This window comes from Myodes glareolus, chromosome 4, assembly GCF_982192425.1.
Source record: "Myodes glareolus chromosome 4, mMyoGla1.1, whole genome shotgun sequence".
Classification (NCBI taxonomy): Eukaryota; Metazoa; Chordata; class Mammalia; order Rodentia; family Cricetidae; genus Myodes; species Myodes glareolus.
Genome location: NC_142029.1, coordinates 85,665,913 through 85,686,645, shown reverse-complemented (window position 1 = coordinate 85,686,645; position 20,733 = coordinate 85,665,913). Strand labels below are relative to the sequence as shown.

General features: G+C 52.0%; 1 protein-coding gene across 3 annotated transcripts in view; it reads left to right on the top strand.

Annotated features, from left to right (window-relative positions):
- The first annotated feature begins 919 nt into the window (after nt 1-919).
- Lingo1 (leucine rich repeat and Ig domain containing 1) overlaps nt 920-20,733 on the top strand; it is a 180,655-nt gene continuing 160,841 nt past the window's right edge. For 2 of the 3 annotated variants that reach the window (XR_015737729.1, XM_048417190.3), the window contains exon 1: nt 920-1,046. The gene's annotated coding sequence lies outside the window, so the exon portion shown is untranslated. The remainder of the gene's footprint in view (nt 1,047-20,733) is intronic. The other variant, XM_087905683.1, reaches the window with a different exon arrangement.

Below are 20,733 nucleotides of genomic sequence, written 5' to 3'. Positions count from 1 at the left end.
CTGCGAGGGCACTCTGCTTGGCGCCCCGGGTGGGGCAGGTCAAGTCGTGTGCGCTATGCCTTTAAGTCCCAGTGAGATGAGCTCTGTGAGTCGTAGCCGAGGCTAGTGCGGGACGTCGCCATCAGCCTGGCTCAGGCTAAGAGCAGAGGGATAGCAGGGGGACCCTCGCAGCTCACTGCGTGCCGGTAGCTGGGACACTGCTAGCGGCAGGCGGTACTCGCTGTGATGCGATGCGGAGAATGTGAGAGGCAGCGCAGGGCCGTGGGGAGGTGGGCGCGGAAAAGGGCGGTGGCGAGGCAGACGGAAAGACAGCGGGAGAGGCCAAGGACTGACCGGGGACTGGTGGGGGACAGATAACAACGAGAAAGGAGTGAGAGCACACGGCCTAGGGCGGGGGTGAGGGGGAAGTCGCAGGAGTCCGGCAGTGGGGCCCGGGTTGAGGTTGCGAGCACGGCCACGGCGGGGCAGGGAATAATCGAGGGGCAGGGACGCCCGAGGGGTGTCCTCTGGGAGTGGCGGGGAACGTGAGGCGCGGTCTGCGCAGGAGGGGTCGCCCGGCGAGGACGCTGGGGCAGCGGGGGCGGGGGGCTCGATGAGCGCCCCGGGAGGGCGAGAATCCGGAGTGCAGAGCCGAGTGTGCGGCAGCGGGGGTGTGTGCGCGTCCAAGTGTGCGCGTGTGTGCGCGAGTGTGAGCGCACGGGCGGGTGGGAGCGCGCTTTAGGGATTCTGCTGGCATCGCAGCGTGGAGAGCAGGCGACAGGCATCGGGAGTGCAGGGAAGCGCGGGGGCCCTCCCGCGCACACGCTGCGCGCTCTCTCCGGTGAACACACACTCACACACACACAATACTCTCTCATACACACACACACGCACGCGCACACACACGCACGCACACACGCCCTTTCTGCTTTGCTCATTGCCGCTGCAACCATCTCGGAGCCGAGCCCTGCAGAGCGGGAACCCAAGCTGGAGCAGGGATCGGAGGCGAGCCGAGCCAGGTGATGACGGCCCAGAGCGGAGCCGCGCGTGGACGGCGCGCTCGGATGGTGAGTGTGGCCGGGTCGGGATGCTGCGGCTGGGCTGGGGCCGTAGGGGTGCAGGAGGGGGAGCTGGGGTGTCAGCCCGCCGGCAGCGCAGCGTGCGCAGCCTCTGATTGGGCTGAAACCTCGGGGGCAGCGGTGGGGGTGGGGTGTCGAGAGCGCGTCCGTGACTGGCGTGCACGCTCGACCCCCTTGGCGTGACCGCGCTCCCCGCCTGCTGCGCAGCTCCGTCAAACCCTCACCTGGCTGAGGAATCACCGAGGCTTGGAGCAACTTTGCGGAGCATCCCGGGCGTGGTGGGCCTGGAGGCTGTGGGGTGGAGGTTTAATGGTTCAACTTTGGTTTTTCTTTATGATGAGAAAACAAGAACGAGACTCGGGTGGGGGCTTTGATCGAAACCCCTGGTGGATAGAGGGGTGCCCTCTCGACACCCCACCAGGTCAGCCATGGGCTCTCTTGAACACCCGTGGAGTCCAGTAGTGCCACTGGAGTTGTTACCATACCAGATTCCTGTGACCCTGCCAGGGTCAGGCGGGACTGTGTACTGACAGCTCCACAAGGACCAAGTAGTATCTGCAGCTGCCATGAAGGTGGGGGAGTGAGAAGCATGCAGATGTGTGAGCGAGATTGTGTCCGGTGCTCAATGGACGGCTGCTGGAAGAAAGGAACTACTTGCCAATTCAAACTAATGTATTGGAGTTGAGCTGCTTGGGGAACTAGATGCTCAGCTCTCAAGGGGTTGAGGTTAGCAAAGAGAGGCATATCCAGGCCTACTAGCCTGGCACCCCCATCCCAGCTTAGAGCAATGTCTGTCAGCCTTTCTTACTCTGTGTATCCCCTTCCCTATGAGTCTCTGCTGGTCCTGTACTGGCTGCTTCAGGGAGCCTTCCCATAGTCGCCTGCGAAGTCCTCTTTATCTCCAGCACAGGTTCCTCCTCTTCTAGGAAGTAACTTTTGGATGCTGATTGGATCTTGAATACTTCCAGTTCTCTTCTGTGCAGAGCCCATATATATGTTTGCTTGTTTGTTTTTCTCTGTCATTCTAAGCACAAGCCTTTGGGCTTAGACATCTTGATCTTAGCTTGGTTGCTGCTTGGAGTGGCACAGTGGCTGTACTAACCAGTATCTAGCTGGGTTTTCCGGGAAGGTAATCTCTCCTTGTGCCCAGCTTTCAGATTGGCACTTCCTCCCACCTCCATTATCTCCCTGGAGTCTCTCAGCTCCCTCAGGAGAAGGCAGTATCCTCAGGGAGGTTTTCTGTTCACAGAGGAGGGCACTGAAGTAGAAACTGAGCTGAGAGAATACTCTCTTCTCCCTCAGGACAGGTCCCTTGCCTCTCTGATGGGATGCTCTGATCCTGATCCTGGAGAAGCAGAAAGGGGTAGACAGGAGAACGGGACTTTCCTTATTGCCCTGGAACCAGGACTCCAGAAGCCTGTTGCTGGAGTCACCCCAGTTGGGAACTGTCAGTTACTAACATCCTTCCAGGATGGGACCGCAGCTCAGCCTGAAGTAGCGTTGCCAAGGCACGTTCTCTCTCTGACTTCATCTATGAGCCCTCTCACTCTAGTCTGGTTAAACTTCCGCTGCCTAGATTTGGGGACAGATCCTGCCTGTGCTCAGTGATGGTTTGTAGCCTGGTCTGCTCGCTATACTCAGCACAACTCTGGCATGCCAGTATCATTCCAGGATCAGAGCTAGGCTGAGCCTTGGCGATGCCCATTATGTGTGGCCCCCCTGGGCCAAAGAGTTTACCCTTTAGCAAGTAATTTTGCTACAGAGAGTTAAAAGTATTGCTAGGGGAAGGGAGGGAACTTGATGGCTCGTGGGTCGATTCCTCCCCAGGGAGCACAGGTCAAAAACAAGAGGTCTGAACAGCTTGCAGGTCTCTGACGCCACAGGTTCATTCAGGCCTTTGGAGGTGCCAGCTGTGGCTCAGGGATGACTGGGTCTCACATTGGTTGTGGTAGTTGTGCCTCCAGGACAGATGCTGCCACAACTTCCTCAGCTTCTATTGGCTTCCCCACCCGGGCAGCCTCTCTGCCTCTCCTCTTTCCTCCTGTGCTGGCTCTGGCTGATTCTCTAACTCCTGCTGACTTGACATTCTCAGCCACAGCTTTACTGTTCTCTTTCAACTATGCTCTCTCTACCTCTGTGCCTCCTTAAGCTGGACTTTTGCTATGTTCTGAGGGGCTGGAAGTCCAACCAAGGGTCTACATGTTAGGCAAGTTCTCTATCATTGAGCCATGGATTTTTGTTTCTTGGGTATGGACCAATGTTCCAGGTGGATGGAGAGTAGCCAAATGTCTGGCATGGCCCAACTTCTGCCATCCAGGCCTCTTTGAACCCCTGCCCCGTTCTTCTGTTCTAGAGGTGGCTCTGTTCCAGGCCTCCAGCTGGTTGTAGCCAGATGAGCTCTCTGTGTCTTCCTAAACTGGGGAAAGCACAAGTCACCTCCTTGGCCCTTTGTCTGTGCTGCTGGGATAAGAATTCTCTTGAGGTCCACTGACTGTCCACTGACTGTCCACTGACTGTCCCCTTAGGAAGTTAGCCACACCCACTCTGACATCAGGAATGTGGCCCTTGATTCCCATGCTAGCCAGGACCCATTTTGTCTGGGGTTTAAACTGTAAAATCGTTATGTTCAAATTATCTACCTAAGGAGGTTGCCGGGTAGACTGGATCATGGGGTGACTTGTTGGCAAGCATTGTCTCTGACCACTGAGACCTCCTCTAAGGGTAGAAGGTCACTCCGGCCAGTGCACATCTTTTTCATGATTTCTCAGTGCTAAATGCTTATTCCCGTAAACCACACCTTGGATCTTTCTCTCCACTGCCTGGAATCTTGCATGTAGGGCTCACTATATATCTGGGACGTTTGGTTTGGAACCCGAGGTGCATGCTGATGATAGTGTTAGCCCTCTTTGGATGAGCTGTCAAGGGGAACCAGGCTTGGATCCCCATCTCTGGGCCTGAGCAGAGGGGACCGAATGAGTATACAAGCACAGGCTGGGGGATGAAAAGGGACAATTCAGAGGGCATGGAGGGCTGGGAGGGATTTGGGCCAACTGAAATGTTTCTGGTGCGTAGTGGATGCTCAATAAATCTTTGTTGAATCAATGAGTGACTGGAGAATGTGGATGTGGGTGAGGGCTTTCCAGGAGATGGCCCAGCATTAGCAAAGGCAAAGAGGTGGGAAGCGCCGGTGTGGGTAGAGCATGTTTGCTGTGGAGTCGATCACGCGGGAGAATGACAGGCAATAAGCAGGCCGACATGAAGGGAGTCTGAGTGCCCAGAGAAGGAGCGTGTGTTGATGCCAGATACAGGGGTCAGAGATAAAATTCTTAAGGGACAAAATTAGATTTGTGATTTAAACCACGTCTGCTGCTGCTGGTGGTGGTGAGCTTGGCTAGGCCAGAGAGGCAGTGAGGGAGTACTGGGGCTGCAGGAGAGTCCAGGATCAGGGGCAGCAGTATGGTGCATCTTCCTGGGGAGGGCGAGTGATCAAAGACAGATTCTGTCTGAGTGGAGACAGGAGTGGGTCACAAGAGTTGGCCTAGGGCTCAGGTTAGCTCCAGTATCAGAGCAGAAATGGCAGGTGCCCTGAGTCACAGATGTAGTTCCCAGTAGTGCATGCCTCTGAGCAACTCACTGAGCCAACTCTTGGACCTCAGGGTCTCTCTGTATCTTGACAGTGGGAAATATTGCCTCACTGGCTAACTGGAGTGAGTTCGGGTGATCTATAACCTTGGAAGTGGGATACAAAGGGATGGGCTTAGAGGTCAGCACTGCTGTTAGACAGATAAAGAGAGCAGTCCCCAGACGGGCCATAGCTGGCCTAGGGCATAAAGTCAGGGGTACAGGATTCCAGCCTAGCATTTCTCTGACTATTCCTGGGGCCTGCTGGGCAGAGGTAGGTGGGGTGGTGAGGGCCTGTGGGTCTCTGAAGAGGACATCCTCAGGCAGTTGCTTCAGCAGTCCAGCTGTCAGGGAGCATATGGGGCCATATGGCCACATCAGGGGAGATGCTTGCTGCTGGAGGAGAGAGAGCGGCTGTCACCATGGCCTTTTAGGTCTATGCGGGCACTGCCAGCCACCAGGGTCAGGGTAGGCAGAGGCCAAAATGGAACCTTGATGTCCAGGTAGGTTTGGACATGGAGATTGGGTCTTGGCAGGTGGCCCAGTTGTAGCACCCATCTGCTAGGGCAGCTGGATGGGCAGCTTTGTGGAGCCTGGGACTTATCCAGTTTGCCTAAGGGCAACTGTGACAGCCACCTTACTCTCATATGCCCCACCCAGCTCTGATGGTCCTGCAGCCCATGAGCCTTGGGGAGCTATTTTCCGGCCTAAGAAGAGTCTGTATGTGTATGAGGTATACTCCCTCACACTGAGAACTGATTCTGTCTCTGAGATTCTGGGTATGGGCAGCCTTAAACCAACGAGGTACAATCAAAATGGTCTGGGATGTGCATGCCATATGGAGCAGGATTTTAATTCTTATTCAACTGCTGCCAAGCCCAGTGAACCTGGATAAATCACATATTTTCCCCCCCTGAATTTCAGTTTCTTTACCTGTATAATGAAGAGTAATGAAGAGATTGATATTAAGGCAATAGAAATGTCACTAATACATTTTGAAAACATTTTCCTCAAGATTGTAGAGCATCAGGCAATGGGAGCTCATTTTGTGCCTTCTGTAGGGAGAGGAATGTAAGTTCCGTTGATTTCAGTATTCTGACTGAGGCAAGGAGGAGCCTTGACATTATCTCCTAGAACAAAATTTGCTATATAATTTTCATATTTTAATATTTTTTGGGGGGTGATATTAGGACCTCCTGTAGCTCAGGCTGGCCTTAAACTCACTATCCCGCAGAAGATGACCTTGAATTCCTGATCCTTCTACCTCTACCTACAAAGTGTGGAGATCACAAGCATGTGCCACCACAACTGGCTCCCCCCTCCATATCTATCTATCTATCTATCTATCTATCTATCTATCTATCTATCTATCTATCTATCTATTTGTATGTATATAGTAGTTACTTATTATTTTAATTTTAGGTGTATGAGGTTTTGCCTGTTTGTATGTAAGTGCCCAATATGCAAACAGTATCTAAAGAGGTCAGCAGAAGATATGGGATTCTTTGGACCTGGAGTTACAGATGGTTGTAAGACACCAAGTGGGAGCTGGGAACTGAACCTGGGTCCTCTGCAAGAGTAACCAGTGTTCTTAAACTGTAGAGCCATCTCTCCCACCCCTTTCCTGCACTTTTATATTCATGTTAAACCCTAATGGTTGTCCTATACTGAGGGCAGAACATTACCTTGTCCCACAGATGAGAAAACAGGTGTCAGGGAAGTGACATTGCAGAAGTGACAAAGCTTGTTGGGTTGAGATGTCTCTGGTCTCCTAGTCCAGTGTTCTTGTTCCAAAATTAGATTGCCCAGACTTCTGGGTTAGAGATTGAGAATGACTTTGTTTTCTGTTTGCTTCAAGCTTGGGGACTCTGGAAAGTCCTGCTTAGTCTTATTTCCATTAAAGCAGAAGTAAACAATCCTGGAGACCAGCCTCAGTCACAGAAGCTGGTATCAGGGATGTTCAAAAGCATTGCCTGTGTTACTCTATCCTCTCCTAGTGGGCAAGAGGCTAAGTGTGAGTAGCTTCCTGATGGGGTGGAACAGGAGGAGCTGGGAGGATCTAGGGGTGGCGTCCATATAGTTCTGGGATATTCCAGAGAGTCTTCTGGAAGTGGATGAAGGTCCTGGACTCTGCCTCTGACTGCTGTGTGACTCTAGGGAGGTCACTATCCCCCCCCCAACCCTGTCTCTTTGTAGATTGGAAAGAGGAATCTCCTAGCCTGTGTCCCAAGTCTATTTTTGGGACTCTTATACAAATACGTATTTGTAAATGGATGGAGTATAAAAACACTTTTCCATGACAGTAGTACCGGAGTCCAGACCCTACAATTTAATGATCCTGAAAGCATTTGGTGATTCATTTGCTGGGTGCTTCCTCTGAGCCTGGCTGTGCTGGGTGCTATGGGGACAGAGATGACTAAGACCAGCCGCTTCAGGCACGTAGCCCGTAGCCCGGAGGTGACTCTGGATAGTCCCTCTCAGCACATGGTGGTGGTTAATGTTGTCACTCACTGGCTTCCCTGTTCCCCCCAGGCTGGTGTCCCAACTCAATGGCACCTTGCCTAGTCTGACTCTGACTCTAACAGTCCTCTGCTATTTCCTCCTCCCTATGCTATGGTCTCTCCATTTGGGTAGCTGACATGCTCAGGGGACAGCCAAACGAATTGAGGCGTGTGGCTCATCCTTCAGGGCCTCCACGGTCCCTGCCCTTCCTCCTTGGGTGGTCCCAGGGCCCAGGATGTGGGGTGTGCCTAGGATATTGTTTGAGAAACTTAAAAGTTATGGGCGGCTTTTCTGCTGCATTGCTCACCGCAGACATAACCCCGCTCTGTCCCAGGAGGCTCCATCAGACTGTGCGGGGGCGCCCAGTCACTGGCCACACATAACTCTTGCCGATGAATTGCATGGCATTCAGCAATTAGCGATTGATTATTTGGGATTCTGATAACTCTTCATGATCGACCAGTGGGGTAGGCCTGACCAGTGCTGGTGTGGATCAGCTGGGCCAGGCTAGGGGATTTCCATCATGCCGTTCATCCCTACCAGGAGGCTGGACAAACAGGAGCTAGAGAGCAGAGGTGCTGGGCTTCCCTCCAGTCTAGGACCCAGGGTCGAGACTGGGGAGTAGGAGCATTGGGGCACACAGGGAGTTTTTGCTTGCCTCTGCTTTCCTTTGTGTTTTCACTGCCTTATTTTGTTTGCAGTCTATCTTAGCTCTTTCCCACCTGTTAAATGGGACATCAGTCACTTTGCCTTTGAATGGTGACAGCTTGTCCTCATTTCTACCTGACATGCTTTGAGTAAGAACATCTTGAGGTTCAGAGACAGTGGACCCCGTACCATGACTCATTGCAGAGAGGACAGGGGACTCGAGAATAGAGGGCCATGGCCACAGACAATAGTTGCCCCAGTGAAGTGCTGGATCTGGGCTCCAGCGCAATGCATGAGAGAGAAATCTCTAGGGAGCCAACACGAGGAGATGGTGGGGTTTGGAGGGGGGAATGTTTAACCTACATACAAGACTGGGTTGCCTTTCAGATGTGCCTGGAAGCTCAGGGCATTGTTTGTGGGCTTGATCATGTGGTCAGTGCCTTTTAACTTTCTGTTAGGAACATTTTCAGAAGCTCAGAAAGGCAAAGAGAATCGTACAGGGAACTCCCAGACACCCTCTCCTGGATTTAACAATCTTTTGTCTTTTTTTTCTGAATTATTTTGAAGTCTATTATCGACATCATGACATTTCATCCCTAAATAGTTCAACATTTGTCTCTCTAAACAAGAGAAAATGTTTCTGTCTAATCTCAAAGGGTCGTGTTATTCTCTCCCCTTTATCCTTGAGGGATGAGGGTGCTGATAGGTGAGAAAACCAAGGTCCCAGGAGCCATCTGTCCTACCCAAGGTCACATAGCAGAGAAGTACACACGTGTGGTGGTGGGGGGGGTGGAGTAAAAGAGGCAGTGGAGACCTGGAGCCTAGCAGATGGCAGGGATAAGACCACCTCTGGGTGGGTCTTTGCGGCAGGAATCAGAGGTTCCTTAAGAGATAGGAAGAGACCTCTCTTAGATTAATTGCCTCTCTTCCCTTTGTTTGCAGTGGGATTAACAAGGAACTGCAGTGTCAGGAAAACAAAATCGAAAACAACTCTTTGTTTATTGCTTTTAGGAGAACATTATCAGGTTCTGGCCATGCAGGTTCTAGGGAGCGTCTGTTAGCACCAGAGGCTGATCTGTCCCCACAAAGAGGGGGCAATGGGGAAGATGGAAATGGGGCTGGCCTAACAGAGAAGGTTTAGGACTCTAGTCGGGACAACTAGGGGGTGGACAGGATATGTGTGTGTGTGTGTGTGTGTGTGTGTGTGTGTGTGTGAGAGAGAGAGAGAGAGACAGAGAGAGAGAGAGAGAGAGACAGAGAGACAGAGAGACAGAGAGACAGAGACAGAGAAAACCCTTGTGTATATGACAATGTAGTCACTGACTTGCAGGGTAATGGTTGTACAGATGAAGGAAGAGACCTTAGAGGGATGTCCTGAGATTGACATTGTATTTCCTTCTCTGACCCCACAATGAAGAGATCTCTGATTGGTATAAGGGTTGTTTGGGGACACTGAGTTATGAGTGGGAAAGCCCCTGGGAGAGAGGTGACCAGAGGGAGAGCAAAAGACAGAAATAGCGAAATGCTTTTGGTATCTGGTCTGTGTTCCTGCTGGCAGACTCTGCTGAAAGACTCTTCAAGCCTGTGTGTCCCCTGCAGCCAGGGAAGGAAAGGACAGAAACCAACCAGGGCCCAGTGAGGGCTGAGTTGGTGCCTGTCAGCAGTTATACTGGGTACCTTGTTTTCTCTGGAGAAACTGAGTGGGGATGGGCTTCATCTTTCAAAGTGAGGTGCAGCACCAGGCCCTGGCTGTCAGCTGGCTGGTCCTTCAAGACCTGATGAATGAGAATTGAGTTGAGAAGGTTTACAAGAGAGTTCAAGGCCTTGTCCCTTACCTCACCAGGCCTGCTTCTGCTGTGCCAGTGTATGCCAGTGTATAGGGGTGGCCGGAGAGCAGCACCCTGCCTACCACCCATGGAAGTCCCTGCACTGCTTCTGCTGTGCCAGGGTACAGGGGTGTCCAGAGAGCACCCTGCCTACCACCCACAGATGTCCCTGCACTGACTGCACTCCCTGTCTACAGGAACCCAGGTGGGCCCTAAAAGAATGCTGCCCTCACAGGCTCAGAGAGTTTACCTGCCTGGCCAGTGTGAAGTTGGGGTTTGAGCCTTGCACTGTCTGCTGGATCATGAGCCCTGCTTTTAGCTTTATCCTCAATTGCTGCTCTCTTGGTATAGGTTTCTGACTGGATCCCATGGGCCTGGGGGAGGGGAGGTACCAAGGCTTAAAGGCTAAAGAGGACCCAGAACCTCTGTCCTCCTTTTCCTGTGCTAGAGGCTTCTCAGGGTTTCCATGGCCCCAAGGAAGCCTCTCTTAAGCCATGGTGTCACTGGCCCCACACTCCCTAGGTCTTCGTGGGCATAGACCTTTCCACAGATTTCTATACCCTTTGCTTCCAGATGTCACAGATCTTCCTGGCGAGCATTTTTTGAGTGACTCTCCATGGTGGCCTGAGAGCCTGTGTACTCATCTAGGTCATCCTGGGGCCTGGACAGCCGTGTCTGAGAGTCAAGCATGAATGGAGGCAGAATGAGTTTACTGAACACTTGTTAGTCACAGTGCTGGGGACCTTGTGTTGTCGTACTCAATCCTAGCCAACCCACGGGTGGTGTCTTACTACTCTTCGGGTTTAATAGGTGAGGAAAGTTGGCTCAGAGAGATTGAAGGCCTTGCAGAGATCACACAGGGAAAGACATGGAAAAACATTTGTTCCTTGAGGAGGCTGTGTCTATCCCCGGCAGAGGTTCAGTGCGGCGCTAGGCAGTCAGAAGTGAGGTCACAGGAAGAGGCACCTGCTCCGGGTTTGGAAAGAAGACATCAATGGTCTTGTGAGGGTTCAGGGTACGGGGGAAGTGGGGGTGGCCCCATGCAGAGGCCCAGTGAGATCTGGACTCATATCTAGGCCACCCTAAGACCTGGAGAGTCGTGCCTGAGGATCAAGCTCGAATGATGCTCAATGCGTTTACTGAACTCTTGTTAGTCAAAGTTGAGCAGCGCCTGGCGCTGTGTCCCCGACCTGCAGTGCTGCAGTCTCAGGATTTGGAAGGTCTGAGGTTTTCAGAGATGGCCCCTGTGGCTGTGGGCATGGTAGTGGGAAAGGGGCAAGGATGGAAGACAGTAGGGGCTTCTCTCCCTTGGGTGCAGACAGAAGGGTGGTTCCTCTCTTCACCACATCCGGTCCTTTGCCTACCTCAACGCAGGGTAGGAGAGGGAAGCAGAGGGTCCTCGGCCCCTTCGGGACCTTCCCTCTGAGGCTATAAATATTTTATCCTCACCATCTCTGCTGCCCGAAGTTGTTGCTTTTAACACCCCCACCCAGCCCCTTACTTGCCGCGAGCGGAGCGGATGCTGGAACCATTCTGTGCTGGGCGATCACTTCGTCACTTTTGCTCGTGCCCAGAGTTCCCTCCAAAAATTCTAATTGCTTTTAAGCTGTGATAGTTAGCAAAAGCAATTTTTCTTTACATTATGGAGAGAGGGGGGAAATCCACCATATTTCCTTGCCCTTTCGACTCTGATGTTTAGTTTTGAGTTGCCCCTCACTGCTGCACAGTCCTGAGAAAGAAAGGGCGGAAGAGAAGTGAGCTGGAAGCGAGAATGCCTATGGATGGGCACTTTACCTCTCTAGACTTCAGTTTCCCCATTACAAAGCGGCCACGAGTCCTTTGGCCTTCAATAGCTATTTTCTGAGCACATACACTGGAGACACCTTGAGCACAAGAACACCTTGGTCATCAGCCGCTGCATCCCCAGCAGAGTGTGTGACACATAGTAAGACTGATTGCCTGGAGGAATGGTCCTACTATGAGCCAGACACTTCGCCAGGCAATGGGAGCATACAGGACGAGCTTGACAAAGCCCCTGGGCCTGAGAGCCCACTAGTTATAGCGGAGTACCACACAAACATAATTTTGTGTTGCTCAGTTGCAGTCCAGGATGAGATGTGCCAGGGAGAGATACACAGAGAGAAACACTTGGGTTGTATCTTGGAGAAGGCTGGGGGTCTGACAGGTTAGCCAGAGCCAAGGAGGAGGAGCTTTAACAGCAGCAGTGGCATTTAAAGGGAAGAGTGACCTCAGAGGACGTAGGTGCGGCTGGTATCGAGGTTTCACCAGTGGGTGGGTCTGAGCTCCTGGGGCAGGGTTTTCAGTAGCCCGTTGGGAAGTGGAGAGCCATGGAAGTGCAGGAGACAAGTGTTGACATAGTCTGGGACTACAGTGGACAGTGGGATACGAATGCTAGCTGGGGTCTACTGAGGAAAGTCTGGGGGAATGGTGTTTAAGATACAGGATCCTGTTGTTCATCCCTGCTGTCTAGGCTGTGGTGAGGGGGCTTCAGGACCCTAAGATGGGGTCCTCTACTTCCCTGGACCGGTTTGCTTCCCTGTGTTCTTCAAGGCACAGCCCTCTACTGTTTGCCTACTTAACTCTGACATGGAACAATCCCTTGAAGTGACTGAGATGTCCTCAGTAGACGTAGATCCCCCTGGGGTTCAACTCCAGGTTTCAGGGCCCCAGATGCGTGCCAGTGTGACCTCTGCCGAGCCTCCCTCCCCAGTCCCCAGCCCTCTCCTCCCCTCCCTTCTCCAGATCATGTTCCTTCCCTGTTTGCAGAGTATGCGGGGCTTTTCAGAAGCATTAATGATAGAGAGCAAATTGGAATTGGAGAGGAATCATCACTGGGCGTTCTCGGAGGGCTGCCTCTGCCCTTGCCTCTTGCAGCCATATTGAAGCGGGCTACCAGACCAGAATACAAATGACTCTGTGGCTGACACCGGTCTTAATTTGCTGGGGAGCTCTGACTGGCCAGACAGTACTCAGCGGTGGCAAAGTTGTTTGTACTGAGGTCTGTGCAACCACTGGCCCTTGCTAGCCAGGACTGGTTTCTAGGGAGTTTGAATCTGTATAGTCCATGGCTACAGAGGAGAAGTGACAGAAACCTCCAAATCTCTGCATGTGCCACAGATTTGTGGTTGGCCCTGGTCAGGCAAACATGGAAACACAGTGGCTCCCAAGGGTCCGGGCTCTGCATCTGGCTATTCTGGACGCCCTGTGTGAATTTGGCCACCCTACCCCCTGCCCCTGATCATTGCTCCTCTCACAGTGGGCTTTCCAATTTTAAGCTGCTTGTGGTCCTTGGAGTCGAAAGGGGCCAGGTAGGTAAGGAGTGGCTCTGGCAGGGGTGATACAGGGCATGGTGGAGACTGTGGTGGTGCGGACGCCCAGACATCTCCAGCTTGGAGCTCTGCTGTGACTCTTCTGCATGGCCACACTGCCCTTGCAGGATGGATAGGGATCATCTTGCCTCTTCAGAGTTTGGGTATGGCACCTGCCAGGCTCCCTAAAGCACCATTCATGGCAACCCTTCTGCTTCGATAGGGGAAACTGAGGCCTAGAGATGAAGGGTAGACTATTCCCCTTCTTGGCTTTAAGGAAACTGTACCACGAGGTCCTTCACAACAGGATATAGAGTAGTTTTTGTGCCCTGGTTTTAGAGGGGAAGAATTCAAGGCCCTGTGTGGCTAGAATGGGGGGCTTCTGCAGATCTATGTTTGAGTCAGTTTGTTGGAGTTCAGGTGAGCTTCTGGAGGGATCAAGGAGTGCTGAGATTAAAAAAAAAAAAAGCCAGGCGGTGGTGGTGCACACCTTTAATTCTAGCACTTGTGCCTTTAATCCCAGCACTTGGGAGGCAGAAGTAGGCGAATCTTCTGTGAGTTCGAGGCCAGCCTGATCTACAAGGAAAAAGTTCGAGGACAGTTAAGGCTGTTTTTGAAACCCCGTCTCGAGGAAGCAAAATAAATAAATAAATAAAAAGGTGCTGAGACATGCATGGAGGTACTGAGGGGCAAGATATATTTGTGTCAGAAGTGAATCCAGTGGAGGGAGATGGAGGCGGAGACCCACGTCGAAACACTGGACCTAGCTCCCTAGGTCCAAAGGAGAGGCAGAAGGAAGGAGAACGTGAACAAAGAAGGCAAGAGCAGAGGAAACCTTCATCTGACGTTGGATGGCGATACAGACGGAGACCCATATTGGAGCACCGGGCGGAGCCCTCCACGATCCAAATGAGGAGCAGAAGGATGAAGAAAATGAAAAAAGAAATCAGGACTGCGATGGGCGCCATCACCCACTGATACAAGGGGACTGATCTAATGAGAGTTCACCAAGGCCAGCTGGACTGGAACTGAATGAGCACGTGATCTAACCAGATTCTCTGAATGTGGCCGGATTCTCTGGATGTGGTTGGCCCAGAGTCTTTCTGAAAAGCCATTGACAATGACACTGGGACTTGTTTCCTCTGCATATACTGGATTTTTCGGATCCAGTCTGTTTGGATACTCACCTTCCTGGACCTGGAGGGAGGGGGGAGGAACTTGAACTTCCCACAGGGCAGGAAACCCTGACTACTCTTAGGGATGGAGAGGGAGGAGGAGAGGGAGTGGGGGAAGTGGGAGGGTGTTGGGAGGAGGGGTGGAAATGGAAACTTTTATAATTTAATAAACTTAAAAAAAAAGAAGTGAATCCAGTCATAGCAGGGGGACCCAGGTCCAGATTTGTCACCAGCTCTCAGTGTGACCAAGTCCAAGCTGAAGAAAACCCCTGGAAGAGTCAGTGGGAATTGAGGAAAGACTTAACTGAGCTCATGTGTCTTTGCTCAGCATTCTTGCCTGGCCCCAGGCTCAAAGCATGGGAGCTGGTGACTGCAACTCTCAGGAAGGACCTGGGTCTCAATAAGGCTTTTTAACTCTCTAGGGTCCACCAGTCTCCTACCCCAGTGAGGGCAGCAGGAAGCTAAGGAGTGAGAGACGCAGACCACTGCCAAATGGACGGTAGAGACCAGGCCTGCAACCTGGTGGGGAGGGGGGCAACCACAACCATGAACATTCTAAGGACTACCATATGTGGCCAGAGACTTCAGCAGGGAAACCAAGGCCCAGAGAGGTCAAGTGAAATTTGGGGTTGCCGGTCCTTCCTGACCTCTGCCCCACTCAGCCTGTGCTGATTCGCTTCCTTGAAGGGAAGCTCCCTGCACACCAAAACTACTCTTACCTTGGACAGCTCCTCCACATGTTCCTAGCTGCTTGCTCTCTCCATGACTTCCACAGCGTCCTGGTGTAGGCCCTGGGGCCACAGGACCTGTACCACTTGTCTGCAATTGGTGCTTGACATATAGGGGGCCATTGCATGCTTCAGCCTTTTCTTTAGTGTGTGTGTCGGGGGGAGTTTTTCTCAGTTCCCGCTTGGCAGTTCATAATCACTTTGGGCTATAGACACTCTGCATCTGAAAGGACCTGAGTCAGCACGTGCTTCTCTCTGCATATGTGTATATTCATATCCAGCCCTGAGCTGCTTCATTGCTCACCACTTCCTGGTCCCCAGTGAGGACCTCCTGTTTCAGTTATTGCCCAGGTGACACGGCTAACGCCTGTTGATCCTTGTACTGACATAGGACAAGAAGTGTGCTGACACAGCCCAGGCTGAGCCACCTTATGAAGTCCCGTGGTATGTCTAGTTCAGGACCAGTGCTCTGATAACCCATTAATCTATCCCACAAACATCTATTCTTGGTGTCTCCTCTGTATCAGGCCTTGGCTAGGCTGAGGGATGCAGAGAACAAGATCTACCCCTGCCCTGGAGAAGTCAGAAATGCTCAGCTACAGTGGGAGGAGTCAGAGAGGGCCTGGGCAAAGGTAGGGAAGTGCCCCCACCCCCTGGGAACTAGCCAGGGAGGGAGTGTATCCCTGGCAGAAGGCACAGAAGGTGCAGGTCTGAGAAGCCAGACTCTGTCAAGGAGGACAGGAGCCTCACACTGACTGAAGTAGAGTTTGGAAGCACTGGGACCAGTCTTGAGTCTGAGGGTCAGTTGGGAAAGGATCCCAAGGGACTTGATGGGTCTGGTAAGGAATGTAGGGAGATAGCAGAGAGAGCTATGGAGCAGGTACTTAATTTGATTGGATCCTCATTGTAGAACGCAGATCCCAGCTGCTGAAGATGAGATAGAGGGCCCTCAGAAGGGGGTTAGAGAGATGGCTCAGTACTCAGTATGCATTGCGCTTACAGACTATTCCAGTTCAGGTCCCAGCTCCCAGGGTGGGCAGCTAACAGCCACCTAGAACACTAACACCACTGATGCCCTCTTCTTTCCACTGGCACTTGTACTCATGTGTACACACACACGCGCGCACGCGCGCGCACACACACACACAGTTAAAATATTTTAAAAGTCTTTAAGAAGTCCTCATGAGTTTGGGTGGGTCGGACTCGAATGGTGACTGTCATTTACCACCTTCAGAAAAAATTTGCTGGCCCTTCTTGTCCTTACCTCACATAACTCACTCATCTCCTTGAGGGTATGTTTGTTGGGAGTCAGTGGGCTATTAGCCCTGTAAATAAATATTTAGGGGAGAGGAATCTTCTAGAATTGCAAGAGAACTCAGTCTTCTAGGCAGCTTCCTCTGGTGTTGTTGATTGGTTCACAGCGGGAGAAGTGTATCTGACTAGCCTGGGCACTCGGGGAGAACTGTAGCTTGAGTGTTGGGGTCCACCACCTGCTTCTGGCCCTTGCAGGCCTGCTGATATTCACACATCCCAACACACATGTACTTACACCCAGTCTCCCGGCAGACAGGAGCCTTGGGGGTAAGCATTATCACACACACAGGGTGGGTGGGGAGAGAAAGCATACACAGAGTCTTTTCATTGATGGGAACCTCCCAGACACACACAAGGCTTCCTGTGTTTCTTTCCCTTGAGACATACACACCCTCTTTGCTGTCATCCAGGGAGTGACAACAGACCCACCCCGACTCTACAGACAGACTTGCTACTTGGAGAGCATACACCAGTCTCTAGCTGCAGACATGGTTCTGCAGACTTCTCTGCCATGTAAAGAACACCCACCACCCCGGCTTTCTGAAAAGGTGCCCTCTGCTCCCTCGCCCTCTGAGCCTCTGTCCAGAGTTCCGAAGAGCCGTTGACTTCTTTATTTCCAGCTAAAATATCCCCCAGCCCCCTATTCAGCAGTCATAGACCAGAATCCTGGGTTTGGGCCCCATCCAGCTGAGATGGCCTGTACATTTGGGGTGACCTTCTGTCTCTGTCACTTTGGCCCTATATTCTCCAGCCAAGGTCTCAAATTGGTCCCAGAGTTCCAGTAGGGGCCTGAGGGTCGGCGCCTGGGGCCCGGTGGGAGCATGGAGTCCTGCCTTTCAGCCAGAGAAGTGCTGCCTAGATCTGCATTTTATATTAGGGTCTGGGCAAGATTAAAAAAGAATCCATTAGCTCTCTATTGATTTTGTTTTTCTGATTACAAAAGAAAATCCAGCAGTACATTTGTGGGATTCAGAAACCCCAGAAATTCCCTGTCCCACCTTGCCGCACCCCTCAAGGGCGATCACCTAGAGGCCTGGCATACCAATCTCCATCATGGATAGGCTGCTATTTGTAGACACCGTTATTTTGAAGTAGCGTCCTGACCCTCCCCGTTGTCATGCTGCTGTGTCTCACACTGCAGTCGGAAGGCTGCAGAATTTTCGGTGGCGAGGATGTGCTATGTTTTACTTGACTGTTTCCTTATTGATAAACGCTTAGGCCATTTCCAGTGTCTTTCTTCCTCTTACTGGCAATGCTGCGCTGAGCAGCCTTGAGTGTTTTTGTGTGTGCGCTCACGCTGCTGTTGTTTTCTGTAGAAGAGGCGTCTAGAAATGGGATTACGAGGTTGTGGCGTATGTGGGTTTAAACTGTTAATCAATATTGCCAAATTACGCTTGCCGTGGTTGAGCCAACTCTGCTCCCTTCAGCGGTCTATGAGAGTTCACTTCCCATCGTTTTTGCCAGCGCCGCTTGTTACAAATCATCTTCATTTTCCCCAATCTGATGGGCAAAAAGTGGTATTGTGTCGTTTTCATTTGCATCTGCATGATTGCTAGTGAGACAGAACATCTTTTCATTCGTTTATTGGCCAATTTAGTTCTTCCTCTGCGAATTCCTAATTCACTCCCAATTCCTTCTCTTTTGTCTTTTTTCTTATTGATTTGTAGGGGCTCTTTGCATATTAGTGGTATTTTCTTGTAGTGTCTTCCTTGCATTTTAACATTGTTTATGGTGTCTTCTGCTGTACAGATGTTTTATATGTTTATGCAGGTGGATTTGTCAGATTTTCACTTTCCAGCCTCTGGATGTGATGTTTGGCATAGGAAGGCTTCCCCTCACTGCACAAAGTCTCCTTTCAAATCTGAGTTTTATTGCTAGAAAATCTTCTCAAAGCTGTGGTTGCAGGCTCCTTCCCAGCTGTCTGCTCCTCTCAGCAGCTGCAGAACTGTCTCCGGTGGGAGTGGGGAGCTGTGACCTTCCTTATGTCTACTGAGGTCCAAGGTCACTGCAGCTCTGCCTTTGCATCTCCTCCTCCTGGATGCTCTGCCCCACCTCTCCTCTGCCTTTCCCAGCTATGTTTCCATTAGGCAGCAGCAACTAGGAAAGCCTCAGTGGTGTGGGCACAGGATGCCAACTGCCAGGGAATGTGTCCCCTACACCTTCTGCCTGCCAGTCTAGGCCCAAGTCATGTGTACTGGCAAGCAGACGTTGTCCCTATTCTCTGAAGAAATATTCTTTCTAGAGGGCAAGCTCTGAGCCAGCCCTAGTTCTGCCCCCAGCAGGAAGCCTCCCAGGATCTCTTTCCTCTTTGGACCAGGCCCCACCTTCTCTCCCTGCTGCTCTTGCCTTCTCAGGTCACAGTTCCCACTCATGGGACACAGCCCAGGGAGGCTATGTCTGCTGCTGGGGGACAGCTCATGCAAGACACGATGGAGCTGGCAGGTCTTCCAAGCTAGGAATTATGAGGAAAGTACCTAGTTCTACACAGGAGCTCAAAGCTTGTGCCCAACTTCTGTCACTCATCCTGTTCCTACAGCGTCCATTATGTTTCTTACGCATCTGTTTGCACCTGAGCACCTTGAACTTGCCAGGTGTTATGTTGGGCCTGAGGTCTGGAGAGAACAAAGTGTCCAACTGCCTGTCCATGGGTGGAGCTCAAGTCCCCACTTCTTTATCAGCAGCATGCAACCCACGCCCTACCAGAGGTGGGATAGGTACTGTGCTCAGAGAATGGAAGGGGACACTTTGCAGATTGTAGCTTACCATGACTGTAACGAAATACCTGAAACAGCCTTCTTACAGAGTAAAGGTTAATTTTAGCTGACCCTTTTAGAGGTTCTGGTTCATGATTGGTTGGCTCCATTACTTCAGGTCTATATTGAGGTAGCACATAGTGGCAGAAGAATGTGCTGAGCATAGCCCTTATTGCAGAAGAGGGCGGGGCCTCGATCTCTAAGGAAAGCACATTCCCATTGACCTAAGGACCAAAAGTTCAGCCTGCTCCTAGTAGTCCCTCCTTGGGGACCATGCTTTTAATACAAAAGCCTATGGGAGACATGCACACTCCCAACTATAGCAAGATGCTAGAGGAAATACTCCCCACAGCCTCCTGGAAAATGAGGCCTCGGTGGGCTGTAGAATACAGTGTGTGAGTCAGGGGAACTGAGAGGTCTCTGAAGCATGGCTCAAGTCTATAACCTAAAGCCTGAGGCTGCCACCTCTGACTCATGGGTGCTGGATTTCTGTCTGGACATCTTCCCTGCAGCCATGATGGGTCATCTCTGCCCTTGTCTCTCCTCTACCCCTTGGCATCTATCTCAGTCACCAGGATCATAGTGGGCACTTTGCAGAAGGAGTGTAAGTGCGTGGGAAGAGTAACGAATGAAAGGCAGAGGGTTGTCAGAGGGTTGGGTCTGTGGAAGAAGGGGCTGGGGTTCTGGGTTGGCTTGAGGGCTGACTTGTGGGAGGGATGCCAGCCCTTGTAGCTGTCAATCTCCAGTTTGCACGATGGGACTTAACCTCTCAGGCGCCGATTCTGTGTGGTGTCTCCCAGAACAGCAGTATAACTTCTGTGACATGTCATTTGTTTGCAATGCTCCCCTCCCCTCAGTGCCGAAGCCACTCTGGCAGCATCTTCCAGTTGCTGCCGAGCAAACACTGGATTTTCTGTATGCCCTGCTGAGGGGCAAGAAGCCAGCATGGCAGGTTGGAAGGAAACCCTGCCTCTGCTCTGGTCCCTTGGTCCTCCTTCTCGCATCCTTCCTGGGACTCAGCACATGGGCAGGCCTCGTGTCCAGGAGAGCGCTAACTCCCACTGTGGCTCCTTCCTGCCCCAAATCATTGTCATGCTCTGCCTGTGGTCCCATTTCCATAGCAACTTCTTGTGATGCCTCTGAGGAGAGTAGGAGCTTCAAAGAGGGTTGGGGGAAGGGTGCTGGAGACCCATTCATTGTCTGGGAGCATGGCAGTAGGGGCTTGAGAAGCACTCATGGGGATGGTTTGGCCTGTTGGCTCAGGTAGAGCTGGGCTCAGGGCTGCCAACCAGGTGGTCTGGAGGCCTGCCAGGGACATGGCTGTCCATGCTGGCCTGGGCCTGGCTGGCTTATGCCAGTCTACTGGGAGCCAGCTTGGGCAGCTGTGGAGGGCACTCCTACTTGGCTGGACCTGGCTTGGGGGACCCTGGCCTGATGAGTCACCGGGGCTCTGGCCATGCAACGGTGCCAAGCTGGCATCACTGTGTTCTGTCTTGATCTCCAAGATCTGTGGCTGATGGGAGATAGCATTAGGGCCATCTGAACAGGGGCACAGTTTAGGGATGGAGGGCTGTGGGGCCAGTGGGCCCTTTCTTGTCGGGCCCTTTTGCTATAGTCAAGGTCCTACTTGGTACCTACTTCTCTGCCCCCTCCTAGGAGTATCTGTAGCCCAAGAGGCATGAAGACCCCACCTTCCAGATTCCACCCTCTCACCTGCAACATGGCTAGAAATTTCACTGACACCATAGATTGCTAGAACATGGACTCTGCCCTGACTGC